Genomic DNA, 11,807 nt, shown 5'->3' with positions numbered 1-11,807 from the left:
AAAATAAATAACTACATAAATATCAATTTTCAAATATATTAAACATCACTTCTAAATTCTCATTATACAATTTGTTTGACATAAGATTAACATAAATTGAACTATACCAGTATCAAATTTTAAACATATTAAACATCATGAACTCTCATTACACAGAAATATAACACACCGTGAACTCCTCCCTCCATATAAGATTTTTTTACATGTATCTTATTTTATTATATTATAATTACCCCGTAAGGCGTTTCCCTCTGAAATCAACTCCCCCAGTTGCCTTTCTGTCATAATCCTGATCATCAGATAGATTGTTAGACGATTAAATGTTTTTCGACCATTAGATGTTACTAATCGTCCCACTAAATCTTGATTTGTAGTGTTATAACCATAGTCTCATTTACAATTCTTACGGTTTGGTGGCTCCGCTGGATGCAGCAAATCGATTCGATGGCTCCGTTGGGTGCATACAAAGTGGTGGTTGTGGGCCGATCCCGTGATCAGAAAGGCGATATAATGGAAATATATGATTCCACTTACAGGTCATCGAGTATTGCAGGAACCATGCTCGAGGATTTGTGGGTAGTGCAGACACATATGGGAATGAATTTGCTTTTTTGTGATGGTACTTTCTATTGTTTGATCATCAGTGGCTGGTGGGTCATAATGGGTTTCAATCAGAAATGGGACTTCCATTTCCGCACCCTTGCGAGAGCTGGCCAAGAAAAAACACATGTTCCCTTACCTGCTCACCTGTGGGTTGCAGGTTCTATGTTATGAAACCAACTCAAGAAAAGATAGAAAAGAAAGATCAATGCCTTAGAATTCAGCCTCTTCGAGGGGGCAACCTCCTTTACATTACATAAATGAACAATTCTTGGATGATACAAATGACAAAACCTCCTTTCTATATATAGGAGTCTAAGGAGTCACAATATAATCCAGCCGACCTAACAATAATAATATAAAGCCACAAAAATAATAATAGAGGGATTCTATGGGGCACAGAAACAATAATATGTGGGTAATAGGGGCACAACAATATAAATAAGGGGTATAACTACAATAGTAATGGGGTAATCACTAGTATTATAGGGACCCAACATGCCCCTCTCCTTCAAAAAAGTGTTGTCCTCAACGCTTGAGCAGTTCTGGATACTTCTGCATAAAATTCTCATCCTCCCATGTGGAATCTTCAGCGGATAAGTTCTTCCACTTGATAAGATACTCTGAAATTGATCGATTTCGTAGCTGTCGAGTTCTTGTTTCTGTGACTGCTTCCGGTTCCAATATAATTTTTCCTTCCTCGTCAAGTTCTGGCAATATTGTTTGAACTGGGAGCTTGTCGCCTATAACCTTCTTTAAACATGAAACATGGAAAACTGGGTGCAATCGAGAAGCTGCAGGAAGCTCCAATTTGTATGCCATAGTACCAATCTTTTCCAACACCTTGTACGGACCATAATACTTTGGTGATAATTTATTATCCTTCTTAGCTTGCTTTAGGGACATTTGCTTATATGGTTGTAGCCGTAGGAATACCCAATCACCTACATCAAAACTTCTTTCACTGCGATGTTGATCTGCCTGTTGTTTCATTCTATTTTGTGCCAACACGAGGTTATCCTTTAAGAGTTGGAGGACTTGTTGTTGATGTTCGATGTGATGTTCCACTGCCTGAACCTTAGAATTTTCTCTTAAATATGATGTGATTGATGGTGGTTGGTACCCATAAAGTGCCATAAATGGGGTCATTTTTGTTGCTGTATGGAAGGAAGTGTTATACCACCATTCAGCCAGAGGCAACCATTTGACCCATTGTGTCTGTTTATCAGATACAAAGCAACGAAGATATCCTTCCAAACATTTGTTTACTATCTCAGTTTGCCCATCAGATTGAGGATGATAAGATGAGCTATGAGCTAACTGAGTACCAAGACAAGAAAATAATTCTGTCCAAAAATTTCCAGTGAAAATGGGATCTCTGTCACTTACAATAATCTTTGGGTTTCCATGTAGCTTTTGAACTGTTTCCATAAATGCAGTAGAAACTGTACTGGCTTTAAATGGATGTGATAATGCACAAAAGTGTGCATACTTGGTAAGTCTGTCAACTACCACCATGATGACACTCTTTCCCTCAGACTTGGGTAAACCTGTGATAAAATCCATTGAAACCTCCTCCCAACGTTGGCTTGGAATGGATAAAGGTTGTAATAGACCCGGTGTCTTAATTGTTTCAACTTTATTTTGTTGGCAAACCAAACATTCCGCCACAAACTTTTGAATATCTGATTTAAGGCCATCCCAAAAAAATTCCTTCTTAACCCTGTGGTAAGTTTTTAAAAATCCTGAGTGCCCTCCTAAGGGAGAAGTGTGCAATTCCATAAGAATCTTTTGTTTTAGCTGGGAATTCTTACAGAGGTATAAGCGATCTTTGTACCATAACGAATCATTTTGCCAGCTAAATGTATCAGAAGTACTGGAATCTTGTTGTAGCTTTCGAATAAGTGCCCACACTTCTTCGTCATTCTTCCATTCCTCCTTTGCTTCGTTTATCCAATCTGGTTGGATAATAGAAATGGCACACAACAATGCTTCCACATCCTCATCCTTTCTTGAGAGTGCATCTGCCACCACATTTTGCTTCCCTTTTTTGTAGATGATTTCAAAGTCATAACCCAACATCTTTGTGACCCACTTTTGTTGCTCTTCAGAGGATAATCTTTGTTCTAAAAAGTATTTAAGGCTATCATGATCTGTTTTTACCTTGAAGTGTCTTCCCATTAGGTAGGGTCGCCATTTCTTAAGTGCATGGAGTATTGCCAACATTTCCTTCTCATAAATAGCTTTGCTTAAAAACTTTCCCTTGATTGGACGACTTTCAAAAGCAATGGGTCTTTCATCTTGCATTAGAACAGCACCAATTCCATTTCCTGAAGCATCACATTCCACAATAAAGGTTTTTGTGAAGTCTGGTGTAGCTAAGACCGGTGCTTGGCACATTGCCTCTTTAAGATGTTTAAAGGCCTTTGTTGCTTCCGGAGTCCATGAAAATGAATCTTTCTTCAATAATGTTGTTAGAGGTGCTGCTATTCTCCCATAATTCTTAACAAACTTGCGATAATACCCTGTCAACCCAAGAAATCCTCGCAGATGCTTTATGGATGTGGGGATTTTCCATTCCTTAATGGCTTTAATTTTGCTAGGGTCTACCTTAACTCCTTCATGAGATACAATATGACCCAAATATTCCACCTCCTGGACTCCAAAGAAACATTTGGATCTTTTTGCATATAATTGTTTCTCCTCCAATAGTTGTAGCACCTTGTCAACATGTTCAACATGATCCTTCCAAGACTTGCTGTAGATTAGTATATCATCAAAAAATACTAACACAAATTTTCTAAGGAATGGTTTGAAAATTGAATTCATCAAACCTTGAAATGTTGAAGGTGCATTGGTAAGGCCAAAAGGCATGACCAAAAATTCATAATGACCCTCATGAGTTCTAAATGCCGTTTTCGGAATGTCTTCAATCTTCATTCTGATTTGATGATATCCCGAACGAAGATCCAACTTGGTGAAGTAAATTGATCCATGCAATTCATCCAGTAATTCATCAATGACAGGAATGGGGAACTTATCTTTAATAGTGAGCTTGTTGAGCTCCCTATAATCTGGACACATGCGCCATGATCCATCCTTCTTGTGCACCAATACTACTGGAGCTGAGAAAGAACTTTGACTCGGTTGAATTATACCAGCCTCTAGCATTTCTGCAACCATACGTTCAATTTCACTTTTTTGGACATATGGATATCTGTACGGCCTGATGTTTGGAGGAACACTTCCTGGAATCAGATGAATAGCATGATCATGATCACGCATAGGTGGGAGACCTTTGGGAGTCTCAAATACCTTGGAATGATTGTCCAGGACTTTTTGGAGATCTGGAGAAATAGATGATTCCAATGTGGAAACATCTAGCGAACATAATTGTGCAATTACACCTCTTTGCTCCTTTTTTAGAAGCTTTGTCATGCCATTAGAGCTGATTATCTTTCCTGGTTTCCCTGCAATACCCCTTAATTCAACTTCCTTTCCTTCCAAAGAAAATTTCATGAAAAGTTCTTGAAAATTAAAAGCTATTGTACCCAAGGATTGTAGCCATTGGACTCCTAGTACAACATCAGCACCTCCCATTGGAATGGAAAGCATTGGGCTAGTCAATACATATTCTCCCATGGATAGCTTGATATTATGGCACTTTCCAGAACAATTTATTGTTCCTCCATTTGCAATCATCACTTGACACTCTGGTGCTGGATATAGGAAGCAATTCAATTCTTTTGCTACCCTACAATGAATAAAATTGTGGGTGCTTCCTGAATCAATCAACACTATTACCTTTTTCTTCTTGATTTGTCCTTCTATCTTGATGGTTTGAGGAGTGGTAATTCCCGCCAATGCATTACAAGATATGGTCGGATTTATTTTTCTTCATCTAGGCTTTGTTCCTGGAATATATCCTCTTCTTTTGACCTTTCTTGCTCCTTTTCTTCTTCCTCTTCACAATCTATGTAGAATAATTTCTTCTCAGCACACTTATGACCTTTTGTGTATTTGCTATCACAATTGTAACAAAGCCCTTTTGCTCTTTTTTCTTCCATTTGTTGTGGTGTCAACCTTGTAGGTTGTGGAAGACTATGGGCAACAACACTTCCGTCTTTATAGTTGTGAATGGTATGCTTCCTAGTTGCCATAATTTTGCTTTCCATTTTTCTTGCTAACCTGAATGCCTTCTCTAATGAATCAGGTTCCCAAAGGCGCACATCATGTTGGATATTATCCTTTAAAGACCCTATGAACACATCAATCCTATGCTCCTCTGGAATATCTTTTACCCTTATGTTCAATTTTTGGAACTCCTCAATGTGCTCCATTATTGAACCCTTTTGTTTGAGACTTATCAATTGGCTAAAAAAAGTGTTGCTTTTTGTATCCTCATAATGTGCTATCAATTCTTCCGTAAAAATTGCCCAAGTGATAAATTGTTTACGAGAACAAAGCCATTGATACCATACAAACTGATTTGGTTCCAAATATAAATTTGCCATACGTACCTTTTGTGTGTTTTGCACATTATTGAGATCGAAGAATTGCTCCATCTGTAATATCCATGTGGCGGGATCCTTGCCATCAAACTTCCTCATATCGATTTTTGGAACATGGTGAGTCTTCGATCCAACATTAGAGTCTATGGAATCATGATTAACATTTCTTTTGTTCTCATCATGAGTTTCCTTTAGTACTCTTTCACCCTTAGTGACTATTTCTTGTAGCAACTTATCCATCTTATCATCCATGCCATCAATATTAGCATCCATGCTATTCACCTTAGCTTCCATGCCATCCATCTTAGCTTCTACACCTTTCTTTAAACCATCCATCTTAGCTTCTACATCTTTCCTTAAACCATCCATTTTAGATTCTGTTGCTTTTTGTGCAAGTGACAATCGTTGCACTTGTTCTTGTAATTTTGATATATCATATAGCATTTCTTCTTCTTCTTCATGAGTCATGCTAGAGCTTTCAGGCTCCTTACTAGGTGTTTGCATTTTCTTTCCTCGGGGCATCAGTTACCGATAATAATTCTCTAATATGCCCTTTGAATTCCTTCAAAATAAATTTTCAAACCAAGCTTAAGCAAAAATTAAAGAAAATCTACACACCTTTTTTTCACTTTGTAGGAGCTCAATATTGCCTCCGATGTATCTCTGTAATTTCTGATTATCTAGTTTTGAATTTGTGACTTGTAGTAGCCCTCCGTGTCCTCTTTCCAATGCCACAAGTCTGACCCAAATTGGATTCTCCAAGGAAGAGTTATGTGAAATCTCCCACAGTGACTTGATTATAGACTAGTTCAGTAGAGTGAACTTGTACGACGTGCCACGTGTCCTGTTTCAACCTTTGACTCTAAAAAATATATAAAAGAAAACTACAGTCCGTCCTCTTTCTGTACCTTCTTACGAAATTTCAATCCGATGCTCAGAAAGAAAGTTATGACGAATTTCCCCAGGTCACCTGTTTTGAGTGTAATTCAGGAGTCTGCAAAAAGACCAACTTCCTCAGATCATATCTCGAAAATATCGCGTGAAAAACTCTGAAATTCGGACCCAAGGTTCAGCGCGATTTCTTCTCAAATGGGTTTGTTTTGCGACTTCTGAAACGTCACAGAAAAAAAGTTATAGCGAAAATGCCATGATGACCTGTTTGGAACAACGAAACCCTAGAATCCAAAGCTCTGATACCAAATGTTATGAAACCAGCTCAAGAAAAGATAGAAAAGAAAGATCAACGCCTTAGAATTCAGCCTCTTCGAGGGGGCAACCTCCTTTACATTACATAAATGAACAATTCTTGGATGATACAAATGACAAAACCTCCTTTCTATATATAGGAGTCTAAGGAGTCACAATATAATCCAGCCGACCTAACAATAATAATATAAAGTGACAAAAATAATAATAGAGGGATTTTATGGGGCACAGAAATAACAATATGTGGGTAATAGGGGCACAACAATATAAATAAGGGGTATAACTACAATAGTAATGGGGTAATCACTAGTATTATAGGGACCCAACATTCTAGCTACAGGTGGGAAGGTCAAAGACGGAGAGGGGCTTTTGCACGAGGTTATTTTATGGGATTTTCAAAAGGTGAAGGGAGACTCCTCTGTTTCTTCATCCTCGTGCTGGAAAGAGGTCGCCATAATACCTCCATCCTTGTGTGAGGATGTTAACAGGACATTGTATAATATTCATAACAAGTATCTGCTTCAAATTCTACAACAGAAAAAACAGGTAATCCAATTATTTCTGAAGATAAAAGGCCTCCAACTCAATCCTCATTGCCCAAAATGCCCTTTGTTTCAACTACTGGACTAGGCCCAAATGGGAAAACAATCAATGGATTCTTGTACAATTATAGCAGAGATGAGGTTAGTATAGTTTGTGTGTGCCATGGCACATTCTTGTCACCTGCAAAGTTTGTGCAGAATTCAGGTCGTACAAACCTTTCACATCCTAAAAGGCACATTGTTGTCAATCCATCCCCATCTTCAAATGAAGATGCATCAACCCTGCAATGAAAAGTTATCCAAACAAAATCTTGGATGTATACCTAAAAAAATGTTTCCCTAAGGGATTATCTCTATGTCACTTGCCCCAGGAAAGGTTTTTGAAACTGAGTGACTAGACATCCAATTTGGAAGCACTCCTCTTCTGCTCACAGAGTAGAATTTTGCTTCTAGACCTGGCAATCCCAAGATTAGGATTCCAATCTCTCTATGGTTTGATCCCTCCTGTGTGACATGATTTCCATTTCCATTCTCTCCGTGCTCTGCCCTATCTATATAGCATGCAGTTCAATTCAATTGCCATTATGGGCGAGTTTCATTTCCAATTTCTTTGTGGTTTGCTCCACTGGTATGGTATGAGTTTCAATTCCAATTTTCTATGGTTCGCTTCACCTGTATGGCATGCGTTTCAATTTGAGTCTCTTTGTGGTTCGTCTCAATGTATGACACAACTTTCAATTCAAATCTCTTTCTGGGTTGCCGCAGTTGGTCTGCTCCACCTCTACGGCTTGATTTTTAATTCCAATCACTCTATGGTTTGGTCCATCTGCATGGCACAAGTTTCAATTCAAGTCTCTTTTTAGGCTTCCCCTCCTGTATGGGATACGTTTAAATTCCAATTTCTCTTTTGTTTGCCCCATTCTTATAGCATAATTTTCAATTTGAGTTTCTCTGTGGTCAGCTTCACCTTTATGGCATGAGTTTCGATTCCAATCCCACTGTAGTTTACTGTTTTCTCCACCTCTATGGCATTAGTTTTAATTTGGGTCTCTTTATGATCTGCCCGACCCGTATGGTATGAGTTTCCATTCCAATCTCACTATGGGTTGTCCTACTTGTATGGCACATGTTTATCAAAATTATCTCTTTACTGCGTACCCATTCTACTCTTATTTTAGTAGATGGGCTCCCTGAAATCTATGCAACCTCTTGCAAACACTCAGTTTTATGATAGAAGTATTCATATATATGATAACAAAAGTAGAAGTCGATCAAATTTAAGTAGATCCAATCTTGGTTCAAGAAGTCGAAACACTGCAAATCATCCTGGGATTCAGTGGTCTGTGGGCTGTTGTTTTAAGGTTGGTTTGATCTCTATGCATTTTCTCAAGTAATTTCATTCAAATTTTCTACATGTACTAAGGATTTACAGTCTGTAGATCCTGATTTTGTTGTCTTGATGGCATGGTGCGTGTCAGGTATCTGAGTCCTCTTTCAGCAGTTCCGCTAGTAACTCTTGTTGCTCTTGGGCTCTATGAACTTGGGTTCCCGGGGGTAAGTGGACACTGAGCACCATTTCTGTTATGTTCACTTGACTTAAACAAATTCTATTTCAGAAGCTGATCTCTATTGCACTCACTTGGTATTAAACAAATCTTATATTTGCTTGAATATAATTCATATGCTTCAAGTTTCAATGAATGCCAAAACTGCATTTGAGTTATATGGGTATAGAATTCCTGAGCTTGAGTGCCCTAGTCCAGCATTTTTGTTAGTTAATATGGAAAGCTGCAAGGTACTCAAAATTACAGTGTGATTACAACTGGTTTGGAACAGAAGGACCTGCTCAAGTATGCTAGCTAACTTGACTAGCACCCATATTGCTTGGATAATTACTGGCTTGATGACGATTTCTATTAAACAAGGTCCATCTATTGGACTTTCATTTATCTTGAAGCAATAGATATTTTGATTTGATATCTGTAGACTCTTCTTTTGAATGGAGGTAGTGTGTTCTTTTCTGCGTTGTAGGTGATTTCTAGACAAATAGTTTGGTTGGAACTTAACACCTGCTTTTACACAGATACTTAGGATGAAATAAATTGCATAAACTAGATGAAACAGAAAATGTTTTTAGGAAATGTATTATGAATAAAAAATGTTTCAGAAATGTTTGACTTAGATTAGTCTTGATTTACTCCTAATTATATCGTCTAATATATATTTAAGGTTTAAACTTTTAACACAATACCATATTATGTACGATCTTTATTAATATTAATCACATTAGTAATAAGCTGTGTTCGGAGTTGGACTGTTTCACAAATGGATCATGGTAAGTTCTGAAAAGAATTATTTCCAGTTTGTTTTGAAACTTCTCTTGTGAAAATTTAAGCTATAATGACTAAATGACATAGCTACTAAATCAAATGAAGTGTTGTACTCTGATGTTATTTACAGGTGGGGAAATGCGTTGAAATAGGGCTTCCACAACTTATTGCACTGGTCTTATTTTCACAGGTAAGGAATTAACCAATTACCATTATGTGTAAACTTCTAGAGTGTATCTCTCTAGATATATATCATATATCTTGTTCCTAGTCTTTCCATGCTTTTTTAAATCTGTTGTATTAAATGATTTGTAATTGGAAAGATTGTGGCACCAATTTGTTGCGGAATGAAACTAAATGATTAAACTCTTGTGTCCTCCCTTTCAGTATGGTCGACATATCAAGACTCGTAAGAAGCCTTTATTTGAGCGTTTTTCCATCATAATTGCAGTTGCTATTGTGTGGGCATATGCCCATATTCTCACTGTAGGTGGAGCATACAAGCATACCCCTCAAAAGACCCAAGCCCATTGCCGAACAGACCATTCTAGACTAGTTAGTGGTGCCAAATGGTATGCATTCTTACAAGAAGCATGCATACTAATTGTCATGTCACTTCATACAGTACGTTCTCATGCAAAGCCTCAGCATGGTCTTTATTATTCTGCAGGATAAGTGTTCCATATCCATTTCAATGGGGAGGACCTGTTTTTGATGGAGGATAGTCTTTTGCAATGATGGCTGCAACATTTGTGTCTCTTGTTGAGGTCTGCCTGCTTGCCATATATCAGATATACTTTCTTCTCTTTTATTTTCTTTATCCCGTTGACATTTCTGATAGTTATCTATGGGTTTCTATTTAAAAACAAAATTGGGTATTGACTACTATTTTTTTTTCTTTCATAAATTTGCAGTCTACTGGTGCATTCTATGTTGTTTCAAGGTTTGCAAGTGCCACACCTCCCCCTCAATCTATCATCAGCCGTGGTATAGGCTGGCAGGTAAGGAAATGGATTCGTTGCTTTCACCCTTATGGCTTCAGGTAATTGGAAGATTGTATCATTGTCCTTGATGGAATGTAATGGTCCTCTCTACAAGGAATTGGAATTTTATTGGATGGGATGTTTGGAACTGGAAATGGGTCCACAGTATCAGTGTAAGAACCAGGCAACTTGACCCATTTCTGGCAATACTAGCTCTGAAATTTGTCTTATCTTGGGAATTTGCAGTGAGAATGCTGGTCTTTTGGGGTTGACATGAGTTGGAAGTCACAGGGTGCTCCAGATATCAACAGGATTTATGATATTATTCTCTGTTCTTGGTGATAATCAACTCAAGTTGGGATATTGTTCTCATTTTGGGGTTTATTCCCTAGTCTAGGTTTTTGCATTGCTAATTTCATGTTAATGTGTTCCAGGCAAATTTGGAGCAATCTTTGCTTCTATTCTAGCACCCATTGTCGCTACCGTGTCCTGTCTCCTCTTTGGTTATGTTGGTATGTATACGGTGGACACAAATCCTATGTGCTGAGCTGTAAAGTCAGTCAACTAGTAGTATCTTAGCTGTTGCCATAATGTATAATGGATGTATGCATAAAACCTTAAGGTTAACTCATATTGGCAGACACTTAGTTTGTACAATGCAATTTCAACATATTAGGGTAAAACAACAATTCATTGGGTACCTATATTGGCAGACAGTTTGTGCGATGCAGCTTTAAAATTGTAGGGTAGAACAACAATTCTTTGGGTTTTTCCTCATGTCTGAAATTTTTTGTATTCTTGATGAGCAGCTGGTGGGGGTCTCAGTTTCCTTCAATTTTGCAATCTTAAATAGTTTCAGGACGAAGTTCACCTTGGGCTTCTCTCCATTTTTGGGATTATCAGTACCACAGTACTTCAATGAATTAACAGTTTCTTCTGGTCATGGTCCAGTCCACACTCATGGACGATGGGTAGGGTTCTTACAACTTCTTTCAGGGACTAAATTGAAATTTTTTGGCTAGCAGTTCGTTGTGGCAACATTCCCTTCATTCTTCAAATTTCAATGTTTTTAACTTTAAACATTTTTGAATGGCTTTTCTAACAGTTCAATGACATTATCAATGTGATTTTCTCATCACCACCTTTAGTTGCTGGCAGCATAGAATTGTTTTTGGATAAAACTCTACATATGGGGGAGAGTTCAACAAGGAAAGACAGAGGCCATCATTGGTGGGATAAGTTCCGTTCATTCAAAACCGATCCTAGAAGTGAAGAGTTTTATGCTCTCCCTTTCAACCTGACCAAGTTTTTCCCATCTCTCTGAGGATGAAACTCTATTTTAGATGTGGGGTCTCTGTTTTATCAATAGCCTTGGTTCATTTGGAGAATAATTAGAGTGTCTTCAATTCAGAAAGAGACAACTTCACAGTGTGAAATCTAAGATGCCTATATTTTATATCTATCACTTTGATAGGGAACTGCTTTCACGAATTATCTTAAATGGATGCATCTGTGCCCTGGTCAATCATTTTCAGAGCACTTCAAGATCACCACTCTCGGCTAGCAGCAAAAGGAGAATAATGAAAAGGAAAAGTACATTCCAGACTCTCAGAGTGGTCAATATGCTATCTTGAC

The 11,807-nt window shown here is 37.9% G+C and overlaps 1 pseudogene; it reads left to right on the top strand.

The window, feature by feature from the left end:
* Window positions 1–444: 444 nt before the first annotated feature.
* Window positions 445–11,496, top strand: LOC149152155 (nucleobase-ascorbate transporter 6-like; annotated as a pseudogene).
* The last annotated feature ends 311 nt before the right edge of the window (window positions 11,497–11,807 follow it).

This window comes from Pinus tabuliformis, chromosome 9, assembly GCF_031772625.1.
Source record: "Pinus tabuliformis cultivar Carrire ecotype Pingquan chromosome 9, CPIR1, whole genome shotgun sequence".
In the NCBI taxonomy this organism is placed as follows: Eukaryota; Viridiplantae; Streptophyta; class Pinopsida; order Pinales; family Pinaceae; genus Pinus; species Pinus tabuliformis.
The sequence above is the reverse complement of the archived record's forward strand: the minus strand, read 5'-3'. Positions and strand labels throughout refer to the sequence as shown.